Here is a 12,861-nt window from a genome sequence, read left to right as displayed (position 1 = left end):
CTGCTGTGTAACTCCAGCTCCCCATGCAGAACCAGCCCTAGGCATAGGCAAACTAGGCAAATGCCTAGGGCATATGTGATGCCTAGGGGCACAAGCAGATTATGTTGATTAAAATGATATGTGGAATGCCCATATTCTGTGTGTGACTGCATCTGTATCTGCATATGAAATGCTACATTATTATGTATTCCTGGAAATCAATGTAATGTAGCATTTCGTATGTAGATACAGCCACAGTCACACACAGAATATAGGCATGTCGCATATCATTTTAATCAGCAGAAGATGCTTGTGTGTTCTAGTCACATAGCAATGCAAATAAAACACATTTTCATAAAATAAAGGCACCTGACGTTAGCAGAGAAGCCAGCTGACTTATGCCAGGCATCCCCTGCTGCATGGCTCATTGAGACAAGATGTATGAGGACATATATGTATCCAGGCAGAGGTCACAGTGTTAGTGGCCATGTGAGTGCTGTGTGGGTATCTGATCACTGGGATGCTAATTATGCTATTCTGTGATCAGATAGTCACTGCCTCGATTTGCCGTGTAAGTATGCGATCGCATGTGTATGCATTGATGTAAAAATCCACTTTGTGCAGGCTGTGCACAGGACTTACTCCTACAGTGCGATGAGAACAGGCTGATTGGGGCTGGAGCTGACATCAGACACACTCCCTGAAAACGCTTTGGCACGCCTGCGTTTTTCCAGACACTCCCTGTAAATGGGAAAAAAGGTTAGTTGGTGCCGCACAGGACTATGAAAATTTCTTTGTAATGGGCTTTTAGAGAATTTGTCCCTTGTGAACCAACAGTACAGATGCATAAGACACGACTGTATCGGTAATCAAGGAGATTGTTGGTGGTGCACCCAGAGTCAATAATACATAGTGAGGTTGCAAAAAGCGAAGAAAGACTCTTTGTTGGGGCACGCTTGACTAAAACTTAACTTTTAATACGAATCTCATTAAAATATGGTACACAAAATCAACACACATATATATATATATTTTTATAGCACTATTAGAAAAAGGCCACAAACTTGTTATAGCCTTTCTCCCTTAGTGTTTTTATAATTTATTAAACGAAAAAATTCTCAGTCATAGAATAATTAGGAGTAATCTATCTACAATTAATGTACCTGATAGAGATGACAGTGACACCTGAGGTGAAAATATTAGAAATTAGAATATCACAAGATAGTGAGTAATCTTTAGCATAAAGTGCATAGGCATTAGATATAGTGCAATTATGCTGCAATTAAAGTCTTAGGATAATCACCTATAGAAAAGATATAACCTGGTAAAGGTTAATCTGCTACTTAGACGTGTATAACAATAAGGTACAGGAAAAAGAACACTTATTGCAAATAACTAGTAAGTCAGAGAAGCTAGATAGATAAGAAGAGGGAAATGTAGGTGTGAAAAAGGTAATGGTCAAAGGTTGCTCCAACACCTCTGCTTTTCACAAGTACAGAGATGTTTATTACTACACCTGATATTCCCTAGTAGTCTCCCATATAGGTACTAATCAGGCTATTCACTGCTTAGCTTCCAAGATCAGGCGAGATTGGGCGTACCCAGTGAGATATGGTAGTAATAACACCTAGATCGTGAATGCAATGGTATATGGTTATTGGCATATACCAGAAGAAGTACCTCTATTATTCATTATTGTGCACAGTCCTTCTATTGCTTTTGCATTGCCGAATATGTATATGACTGGCATCAAAAATGCGAGAGTACTGGAAAGATATATAGAGACTAGGAAACGTATAGGTTCAGGGCCCGTCTTCTATTGTCTTACTGTCAAATACAAATCTCATGTGGTGGACATAGGATGAGAAAGATGGGTTACCTGTGCCTAATGAAAGAAAGTGTGAAATTACATAGGTATCTTAAGCCCTGACGACAGTAATAGGAGACTTTAAGGTGTAAGTTAATGGGCTAGAGCTGGCTATTGATAAATTCCCAAGATATAATTTATATTTCACTGCTTAAGACATAAGAAAACGTTTCACAGTCAAAATGAAAGAGTAGCAGATTAGGCGAATCTTAGATAATTGAATGATCAAAATTTCATAATATACGATACCAGGAGACGAGTGGGCTGAGCCGTGCACTGCTCAGCTACCACTAAACACAGACGGCCGTTTCACCGGATGGTGGCTTGTTCACTGTGTGAAGAAGTGGTGGAAGTTGATCTATTTAAAGCAAAAGTGGGAGTGGTCCAAATGTGGGGACCAATCTTGTGGCATAGGAGGAGATAAGTATGATGTTATGTAACATCCTACATGTCACTTCCGGTCGGAAGACCCGGAAGTTGTTATATAGATTGTTCTGATTGACCCATAAAGTCTGTATGTAGATAATTAAAAAGTGGGAGATTAAGCAGAATTTGCTAGGGAGAAGTATAATTAAGCTTAGAGGATATAGGGGCCAAGGACGAACCTCAGCCTACTGATAGATAGGCTTTTAAAACCCCCGGACTTTCCGTGGGTACATCGCCGGGAGTGTATACGTCACTTACGGTTTCGGAGACCGGAAGTCGTGTTATGCCGCAGCATCAGAAATTCGATGTGCGGTTGATTTATAGGCCAATTAGGCCAGCAAGGATAGAAAGGGCCAGGAGGAGGATGTGGAAACGAACATCCGGCTGGCTATAGTAGCATAACAAAATTCAGAGATGGATACTCCGTGACCGGAGGTGATGTGGACATATCCTGATCCGGAAATGACTGCCCGCGTCACTTCCTGCCACGAATAAATGACCATCATAACATCCGGAGTGGAAAATCAGTGACCGGAAGTGACGCGGACGTAAGCCCACACAGGAAATGTCTGTCCACATTATTTCTGTTTTCTCATCAATCTTTAATAATCTTTAGTTCCCACTTCTTTATCGTCATTAATCAACCATATATTTTATAGACATATCATGTACACACTAGGTTATCATATAAAAAATATTACTTTATTATTTTTATTTTTATTATTATTTATATTTATTTTTATTTTTATTTACTTATTTAATTATATATTTTTTCATTTATATCAAAAAATTCTTATATTACCAGGTATACTTAACTTTTGGTCACCTAACGACCAGTCAAATACAAACTTTCAAACACCTTTTTAGGTTACACATAGCTTTTCCTGTCTTATTTAACACAGGAACCATTGGGGACAGCTATTTCTTTTGTGGGATTACGTCCACGTCACTTCCGGTCACGGGTTTCCAACTCCGGTAAATTATGGTTACCTAGCAACCAGTCAAATACAAACATTCATACACTAATTTGGGTTATACATAGCCTTTCCTGTTTTATATAAAACAGAAATAATGTGGACAGACATTTCCTGTGTGGGCTTACGTCCGCGTCACTTCCGGTCACTGATTTTCCACTCCGGATGTTATGATGGTCATCTATTCGTGGCAGGAAGTGACGCGGGCAGTCATTTCCGGATCAGGATATGTCCACATCACCTCCGGTCACGGAGTATCCATCTCTGAATTTTGTTATGCTACTATAGCCAGCCGGATGTTCGTTTCCACATCCTCCTCCTGGCCCTTTCTATCCTTGCTGGCCTAATTGGCCTATAAATCAACCGCACATCGAATTTCTGATGCTGCGGCATAACACGACTTCCGGTCTCCGAAACCGGAAGTGACGTATACACTCCCGGCGATGTACCCACGGAAAGTCCGGGGGTTTTAAAAGCCTATCTATCAGTAGGCTGAGGTTCGTCCTTGGCCCCTATATCCTCTAAGCTTAATTATACTTCTCCCTAGCAAATTCTGCTTAATCTCCCACTTTTTAATTATCTACATACAGACTTTATGGGTCAATCAGAACAATCTATATAACAACTTCCGGGTCTTCCGACCGGAAGTGACATGTAGGATGTTACATAACATCATACTTATCTCCTCCTATGCCACAAGATTGGTCCCCACATTTGGACCACTCCCACTTTTGCTTTAAATAGATCAACTTCCACCACTTCTTCACACAGTGAACAAGCCACCATCCGGTGAAACGGCCGTCTGTGTTTAGTGGTAGCTGAGCAGTGCACGGCTCAGCCCACTCGTCTCCTGGTATCGTATATTATGAAATTTTGATCATTCAATTATCTAAGATTCGCCTAATCTGCTACTCATTCATTTTGACTGTGAAACGTTTTCTTATGTCTTAAGCAGTGAAATATAAATTATATCTTGGGAATTTATCAATAGCCTGCTCTAGCCCATTAACTTACACTTTAAAGTCTCCTATTACTGTCGTCAGAGCTTAAGATACCTATGTAATTTCACACTTTCTTTCATTAGGCACAGGTAACCCATCTTTCTCGTCCTATGTCCACCACATGAGATTTGTATTTGACAGTGGACAATAGAAGACGGGCCCTGAACCTATACGTTTCCTAGTCTCTATATATCTTTCCAGTACTCTCGCATTTTTGATGCCAGTCATATACATATTCGGCAATGCAAAAGCAATAGAAGGACTGTGCACAATAATGAATAATAGAGGTACTTCTTCTGGTATATGCCAATAACCATATACCATTGCATTCACGATCTAGGTGTTATTACTACCATATCTCACTGGGTACGCCCAATCTCGCCTGATCTTGGAAGCTAAGCAGTGAATAGCCTGATTAGTACCTATATGGGAGACTACTAGGGAATATCAGGTGTAGTAATAAACATCTCTGTACTTGTGAAAAGCAGAGGTGTTGGAGCAACCTTTGACCATTACCTTTTTCACACCTACATTTCCCTCTTCTTATCTATCTAGCTTCTCTGACTTACTAGTTATTTGCAATATGTGTTCTTTTTCCTGTACCTTATTGTTATAAACGTCTAAGTAGCAGATTAACCTTTACCAGGTTATATCTTTTCTATAGGTGATTATCCTAAGACTTTAATTGCAGCATAATTGCACTATATCTAATGCCTATGCACTTTATGCTAAAGATTACTCACTATCTTGTGATATTCTAATTTCTAATATTTTCACCTCAGGTGTCACTGTCATCTCTATCAGGTACATTAATTGTAGATAGATTACTCCTAATTATTCTATGACTGAGAATTTTTTTGTTTAATAAATTATAAAAACACTAAGGGAGAAAGGCTATAACAAGTTTGTGGCCTTTTCCTAATAGTGCTATAAAAATATATATATATATGTGTGTGTTGATTTTGTGTACCATATTTTAATGAGATTCGTATTAAAAGTTAAGTTTTAGTCAAGCGTGCCCCAACAAAGAGTCTTTCTTCTCTTTTTGCAACCTCACTATGTATTATTGACTCTGGGTGCACCACCAACAATCTCCTTGATTACTGATACAGTCGTGTCTTATGCATCTGTACTGTTGGTACACAAGGGACAAATTCTCTAATAGCCCATTACAAAGAAATTTTCATAGTCCTGTGCGGCACCAACTAACCTTTTTTCCTGTTCACTTTTGCTGATAGAATCTTCAGCTTCATGCGCCAGTGCGGACAGAACATTTATGTTCCCTTAAGCCGATTATTGGCATAATTTGTTGTAGTACACTCTTTTACCACACACACCCATATAAGGACATATATTTGTTACATACTTATTATAATATCTCATTCTATAATAATAAAAAACCATAAGCATGGCTTCTTTTAGCCTCCGCAATGAATTGAGTAGTAGACATGCGTCACTACAAAGTGTGGAAGATATCTTCAATAGTGGAACAGATTTGCCTTCAGGCAATACGGGGTGGGACTTTGAACTCAACAAACTAAGATCATGTCTACAGAAGAGAATGCGATCTGCATGGGATGTCAAAACTTTGGAAAGTTACGTAAAAAATAAAATTACACCACGAGGTCTGAGACCTAAAATCTTCCCGACCTTTCAATTAACCACGGATAGTCTAACTACAGAATGGGAAGGAGTACTTTTAAAATGCTCCCAAGACCTCATGGCTATCCTAATTAAGCACAATCACCTTGTGCTAAATGCGTGTGAAAAAGAAATAGAAGACCTGGGGAAAAGTCTTGAAGAATGGGAGACCAACACTAAATTCCAAGAAACTTTTGAAAAAATCAAGAAAGAACTGGAACCCTATGAACAAAAAATAATTGAAAGAAAGAAAAGTAAATTCGCGAGAGATATGCAAGACTTCAAGACAGGCAACATATTCCGTTGGAGCAAAACATCCACACGCAGAGAATACACACAGTCGCAAGATAGATATACTTCTTCTGAGGCAGAATCATCAGGGGGAGAGGAATACTCTGACCCTGGCAATATGGAAGGCGAAACTTATAACTATAGGGATGATTCCAATAATTATGCATCGACTCATTTTTTAGGATCAGACAGGAGGGGTGGAAGACCAAGACTTCGACAAAGAGGAAGACGAGGAGGGGGACTAAGAAACCAATGAGAACAAATCAACTGGGAACCCAGATACCCAGTCAGAAACAACAGGAGGAAGTAACACAGGAGGCTAATCTCAGAGTTATTAATCTCTCAGACAAAACCCTCACTGCTGATCACATTACTCTCCTCTCAAAAGGCTTATCCTTCTGAGAGACACAACCTCTGAATCGCTTCCATTGGGAAAAAGATCTAAAACTCTTTGGGCGGAAACTACTTCTTAGAAAATTCTTTGCAACGCGTCAGGAATCCTCCTGGTCAAACAATACGGAACCTAACTTAATAGATGAATCATTCACCACAGAAGAAATAGAGGCCCTAGCTGCACTTGAGGAACTTCAAACGGATGACTTGAATACTAAGGACATAATTTCAAGACCCAAATGCAGGAAAAAATCAACCTTTTTTCCTCCGGAACATATCTCACCTGAAACCAGAGTATTTCAAGAATTAGTAGCCCGTGACCTGGATAAAATTTATACCAAGTCCCAATCCAAACCATTCTGTGGCGACAATCTAAGCAAAATCGAAAGAAGAACATTGCGAGAAATACAGTCCTGGCCTGACATAGTAATCAAGCCCTCGGACAAGGGGGGCAACATTGTCCTATGGCCAAAATCAATGTATATCATTGAAGCAATGAGACAATTGGGAGATATACAGTGTTATAAACAAATTACTTTTGATCCAACAGACAACTTTAGGATTGCCCTTAACAGGATTTTAGATCGGGCATACTCTCAAGGCACACTAACCAAAGAGGAAACTGAGTATCTTACGACTTCCAAACCGAAAACACCTACTCTGTACCTTCTACCGAAGGTTCATAAAAATATTTCTGTACCACCAGGACGACCAATCGTATCAGGACAAGAGGGAATACTGGAAAAACCAAGTATCTTTCTGGACCTACACCTACGTCAACATGTGCTCAATTTGCCCTCATATTTACGAGACACAACAGATGTACTTCAAAAATTACATGATGTACAACTTGACGACAACCATCTATTAGTCACACTGGATGTGGAATCGCTTTATACCAGCATCAAACATCAGATTGGCTTGAAAGCAGTCAGGTACTTTCTTGAAATGGCTGGCAATAATGACTTCCATGACTTATTAATTGAACTTCTGGAATTCATACTAACAGGGAACTATTTCACATTCAACGACAAGTTCTACCTTCAAACCCGCGGCACAGCTATGGGTGCGGCTTGCGCACCAACATATGCAAACTTATACTTAGGCTGGTGGGAGATGGAAATTGTGATGCATCCAAACAATGAGAAGTATACTCGGCATGTAGTTGCGTGGTGGCGCTACATCGATGATATCATTCTGATATGGGAAGGTGACAAAAAATTGTTATTAACATTCATTGAGGAACTAAATATCAATGAGTACAATTTGAGACTCACACATCACATCAGTAAGGACTCAGTGTGCTTCCTAGATCTTCTAATTTCCAGAGCACCCAATAACCAGATAGAAACCGAACTGTATCGCAAAGAAACATCTACCAATAGTCTCTTACATCAGACCAGTGCGCACTTCCCCCCGACAGTGGAAAATATCCCTAAGGGTGAGTTCCTACGTCTAAAAAGAAATTGCTCAGATTCCTCAACTTTCCTGCAGAAAAGCATGGAATTAACTGTAAGGTTACGGAAACGTGGATATAGCCACAGGTCCATTAAAAAAGCCAAATGGCATATCAACCAGATACCAAGGGACACACTGATCTTTCCTCATACAACAACTCATAAACACTTGGAAAAAAATAACAAACTCAGATTTGTGGGCACTTTTTGTAGAGAGTGGAGGGAGATACAGGAATCTATCAACAAACACTAGCCAGTCTTACTTCTTGATAACGACCTGGCAGAGAGCATAGGACCAAAACCCTCCATGAGTTGGAGAAGATCGAGAAACCTCAAAGATAAACTCACAAGTAGTCATTTTTCCAAGACCCCAAAAAAACAGCCAACCATCAAGGGGTCTTTCCCATGTGGAACTTGCAAAGCATGCCCACACATGATCAAGACATCTTCAGTAATTGACAGATATGGTGTAGAAAAACCAATCAACCAGTTCATCAACTGCAATGCAGTTGGGGTCGTGTACTGCATATCGTGTAGCTGCAACATGAAATATGTGGGCATTACTACAAGAGCCCTGAAACAACGCATTTTGGAACATGTAGGCTCAGTGAGAAATGCATCATCCGATCTTCTAAAAATGAAAAAATTAACATCAGTGGCACGCCATTTTCTTAAACATCATCAGGCCAACCCTAAAGAACTCAAAGCCTTTGGATTGGAAAGAGTGAGCTTAGGAATACGTGGAGGAGATTTGATGCAAGATCTTTTAAAACATGAATCCGAATGGACTTTCAAACTCAATTGCCTTGCACCAAAGGGCATGAATGAACACATCAATTATGGAGTTTTTATTTAAGTCCTTCAACGTACCCACACCCGTATTCCCCAATAACCCCCTCCTTCCCTTCCAGGTTCCTACCCCAACCGTACACCCCCCTCCACCCCCTTCTTGCCCACCCATTCCCTTCACCTACTTCATCCCATTAACATAACCCATCACATTAAAATACGTTTCCCATCCTTATTCTTTCACTCCTACTGAATTATTTCTCCCTATATTTCATCCTCCTCGTCATTATCATTTACCCTTGTCACTATCACTCACTCACCAACATATTACATCTTCCCTATGTCCTTTTAGGACACATCTCCACCAACTTCCTCACAGGTACACTGCATCTCACATTTAAAAATCCTTTTCCAAACACATCCACATATTCACCCATCCCTCTCATCTTATTCCCATAGCAAACGCACCCTTCTAAGATTCACAAGACTTAACCCCTCAACCATAACCCTCACCCCATACACAGGCATTCAGCAATCACTATATAATAAAATTCCTCCTTTCGTGTTCACACTAAGTTCACTCACTTCTTCCTCAATCTCATTTTATTTATTTATTTATTTATTTATTTATTTTTCCCCTACCAAATATCATTAACTTTATCCAAATCACTATTCCATTTCTACCATAATCTAATATCTTGCATTAGTCTCCTTCAAAAATCCTCCATTTGATAATAAATACTATATTTGTATCTGTTTTCTCATCAATCTTTAATAATCTTTAGTTCCCACTTCTTTATCGTCATTAATCAACCATATATTTTATAGACATATCATGTACACACTAGGTTTTCATGTAAAAAATATTACTTTATTATTTTTATTTTTATTATTATTTATATTTATTTTTATTTTTATTTTTATTTACTTATTTAATTATATTTTTTTTTCATTTATATCAAAAAATTCTTATATTACCAGGTATACTTCACTTTTGGTCACCTAACGACCAGTCAAATACAAACTTTCAAACACCTTTTTAGGTTACACATAGCTTTTCCTGTCTTATTTAACACAGGAACCATTGGGGACAGCTATTTCTTTTGTGGGATTACGTCCACGTCACTTCCGGTCACGGGTTTCCAACTCCGGTAAATTATGGTTACCTAGCAACCAGTCAAATACAAACATTCATACACTAATTTGGGTTATACATAGCCTTTCCTGTTTTATATAAAACAGAAATAATGTGGACAGACATTTCCTGTGTGGGCTTACGTCCGCGTCACTTCCGGTCACTGATTTTCCACTCCGGATGTTATGATGGTCATCTATTCGTGGCAGGAAGTGACGCGGGCAGTCATTTCCGGATCAGGATATGTCCACATCACCTCCGGTCACGGAGTATCCATCTCTGAATTTTGTTATGCTACTATAGCCAGCCGGATGTTCGTTTCCACATCCTCCTCCTGGCCCTTTCTATCCTTGCTGGCCTAATTGGCCTATAAATCAACCGCACATCGAATTTCTGATGCTGCGGCATAACACGACTTCCGGTCTCCGAAACCGGAAGTGACGTATACACTCCCGGCGATGTACCCATGGAAAGTCCGGGGGTTTTAAAAGCCTATCTATCAGTAGGCTGAGGTTCGTCCTTGGCCCCTATATCCTCTAAGCTTAATTATACTTCTCCCTAGCAAATTCTGCTTAATCTCCCACTTTTTAATTATCTACATACAGACTTTATGGGTCAATCAGAACAATCTATATAACAACTTCCGGGTCTTCCGACCGGAAGTGACATGTAGGATGTTACATAACATCATACTTATCTCCTCCTATGCCACAAGATTGGTCCCCTTATTTTGACCACTCCCACTTTTGCTTTAAATAGATCAACTTCCACCACTTCTTCACACAGTGAACAAGCCACCCTCCGGTGAAACGGCCGTCTGTGTTTAGTGGTAGCTGAGCAGTGCACGGCTCAGCCCACTCGTCTCCTGGTATCGTATATTATGAAATTTTTATCATTCAATTATCTAAGATTCGCCTAATCTGCTACTCATTCATTTTGACTGTGAAACGTTTTCTTATGTCTTAAGCAGGGAAATATAAATTATATCTTGGGAATTTATCAATAGCCAGCTCTAGCCCATTAACTTACACCTTAAAGTCTCCTATTACTGTCGTCAGGGCTTAAGATATCTATGTAATTTCACACTTTCTTTCATTAGGCACAGGTAACCCATCTTTCTCATCCTATGTCCACCACATGAGATTTGTATTTGACAGTGGACAATAGAAGACGGGCCCTGAACCTATACGTTTCCTAGTCTCTATATATCTTTCCAGTACTCTCGCATTTTTGATGCCAGTCATATACATATTCGGCAATGCAAAAGCAATAGAAGGACTGTGCACAATAATGAATAATAGAGGTACTTCTTCTGGTATATGCCAATAACCATATACCATTGCATTCACGATCTAGGTGTTATTACTACCATATCTCACTGGGTACGCCCAATCTCGCCTGATCTTGGAAGCTAAGCAGTGAATAGCCTGATTAGTACCTATATGGGAGACTACTAGGGAATATCAGGTGTAGTAATAAACATCTCTGTACTTGTGAAAAGCAGAGGTGTTGGAGCAACCTTTGACCATTACCTTTTTCACACCTACATTTCCCTCTTCTTATCTATCTAGCTTCTCTGATTTACTAGTTATTTGCAATAAGTGTTCTTTTTCCTGTACCTTATTGTTATAAACGTCTAAGTAGCAGATTAACCTTTACCAGGTTATATCTTTTCTATAGGTGATTATCCTAAGACTTTAATTGCAGCATAATTGCACTATATCTAATGCCTATGCACTTTATGCTAAAGATTACTCACTATCTTGTGATATTCTAATTTCTAATATTTTCACCTCAGGTGTCACTGTCATCTCTATCAGGTACATTAATTGTAGATAGATTACTCCTAATTATTCTATGACTGAGATTTTTTTCATTTAATAAATTATAAAAACACTTAGGGAGAAAGGCTATAACAAGTTTGTGGCCTTTTACTAATAGTGCTATCAAAATATATATATGTGTGTTGATTTTGTGTACCATATTTTAATGAGATTCGTATTAAAAGTTAAGTTTTAGTCAAGCGTGCCCCAACAAAGAGTCTTTCTTCTCTTTTTGCAACCTCACTCCCTGTAAATGGTCAGTTGCCACCCACAATCAGCCTCTTCCTGTCAATCACCTTGTGAAAGCCTGTGCGATCAGATTTTCGCACCATCCCATCGCTGACCAGCAATGCCCTTTGTATGCAATGTAAAAATGCATTAATAATGTGCGGCAGATGTGTAAGGGACATTATGTGTATAAGGACTTTAATAATGTGCAGCATATGTGTAAGGGACATTATGCGTATAAGGGCATTAATAAAGGTTGGCATAATGTATAAGGCATGTTATGTTTATAAGTACATTAAAAATATGTGTCATATGTGTGAGGGGCATTATTTTGGGGCATTATGTGTGTAAGGTGCTCTACTGTGTAGTGTAACATATAGAAAGAACACTACTGTGTGGTCTAATGTGAATAAAGAGTAATATGGTGTGGTGTAATGTGAATAAGGAGCAATTCAGTGTGATGTAATGTGAATACGGGACACTACTGTGAGGAGTAATGAATATAAGGTAAAGTGGTACTACTGTGTGATGTAATGTGAATAAGGGTCACTATCACATGATATAATGTGAATAAAGTTGCACTACTGTGTGGCGTAACTTGAATTGGGGGTACTATTGTGTGGCCATGTCCCTCCCCAGCAAGAACATGAGCCTCTTTGGGCTGCCCACCGAATGTGCGCATTGTTCTTATTTAAAACATAGGGGGTAGAAGCACCAAAATAAGAACTGCTATGGGTGAGGGGTGATTGTGCTGGGAAAGGGGTGCAGGGTCAGAGGCGGAACTAGCGGTGGTACTAGGGGGGCACCAGCCAAAATCTTGCCTAGGGCATCATATTGGTTAGGGCCAGCTCTGTCCC

At 39.4% G+C, this 12,861-nt stretch overlaps 3 pseudogenes; 2 read left to right on the top strand and 1 right to left on the bottom strand.

The window, feature by feature from the left end:
* Window positions 1-1,483: 1,483 nt before the first annotated feature.
* LOC135051416 (5S ribosomal RNA) lies at window positions 1,484-1,602 on the bottom strand (annotated as a pseudogene).
* A 2,989-nt stretch (window positions 1,603-4,591) lies between these two features.
* Window positions 4,592-4,710, top strand: LOC135051415 (5S ribosomal RNA; annotated as a pseudogene).
* A 6,603-nt stretch (window positions 4,711-11,313) lies between these two features.
* On the top strand, window positions 11,314-11,432 carry LOC135051414 (5S ribosomal RNA; annotated as a pseudogene).
* Window positions 11,433-12,861: the final 1,429 nt, after the last annotated feature.

Source organism: Pseudophryne corroboree, chromosome 2 (genome assembly GCF_028390025.1).
Source record: "Pseudophryne corroboree isolate aPseCor3 chromosome 2, aPseCor3.hap2, whole genome shotgun sequence".
Taxonomy (NCBI): domain Eukaryota; kingdom Metazoa; phylum Chordata; class Amphibia; order Anura; family Myobatrachidae; genus Pseudophryne; species Pseudophryne corroboree.
The sequence above is the reverse complement of the archived record's forward strand: the minus strand, read 5'-3'. Positions and strand labels throughout refer to the sequence as shown.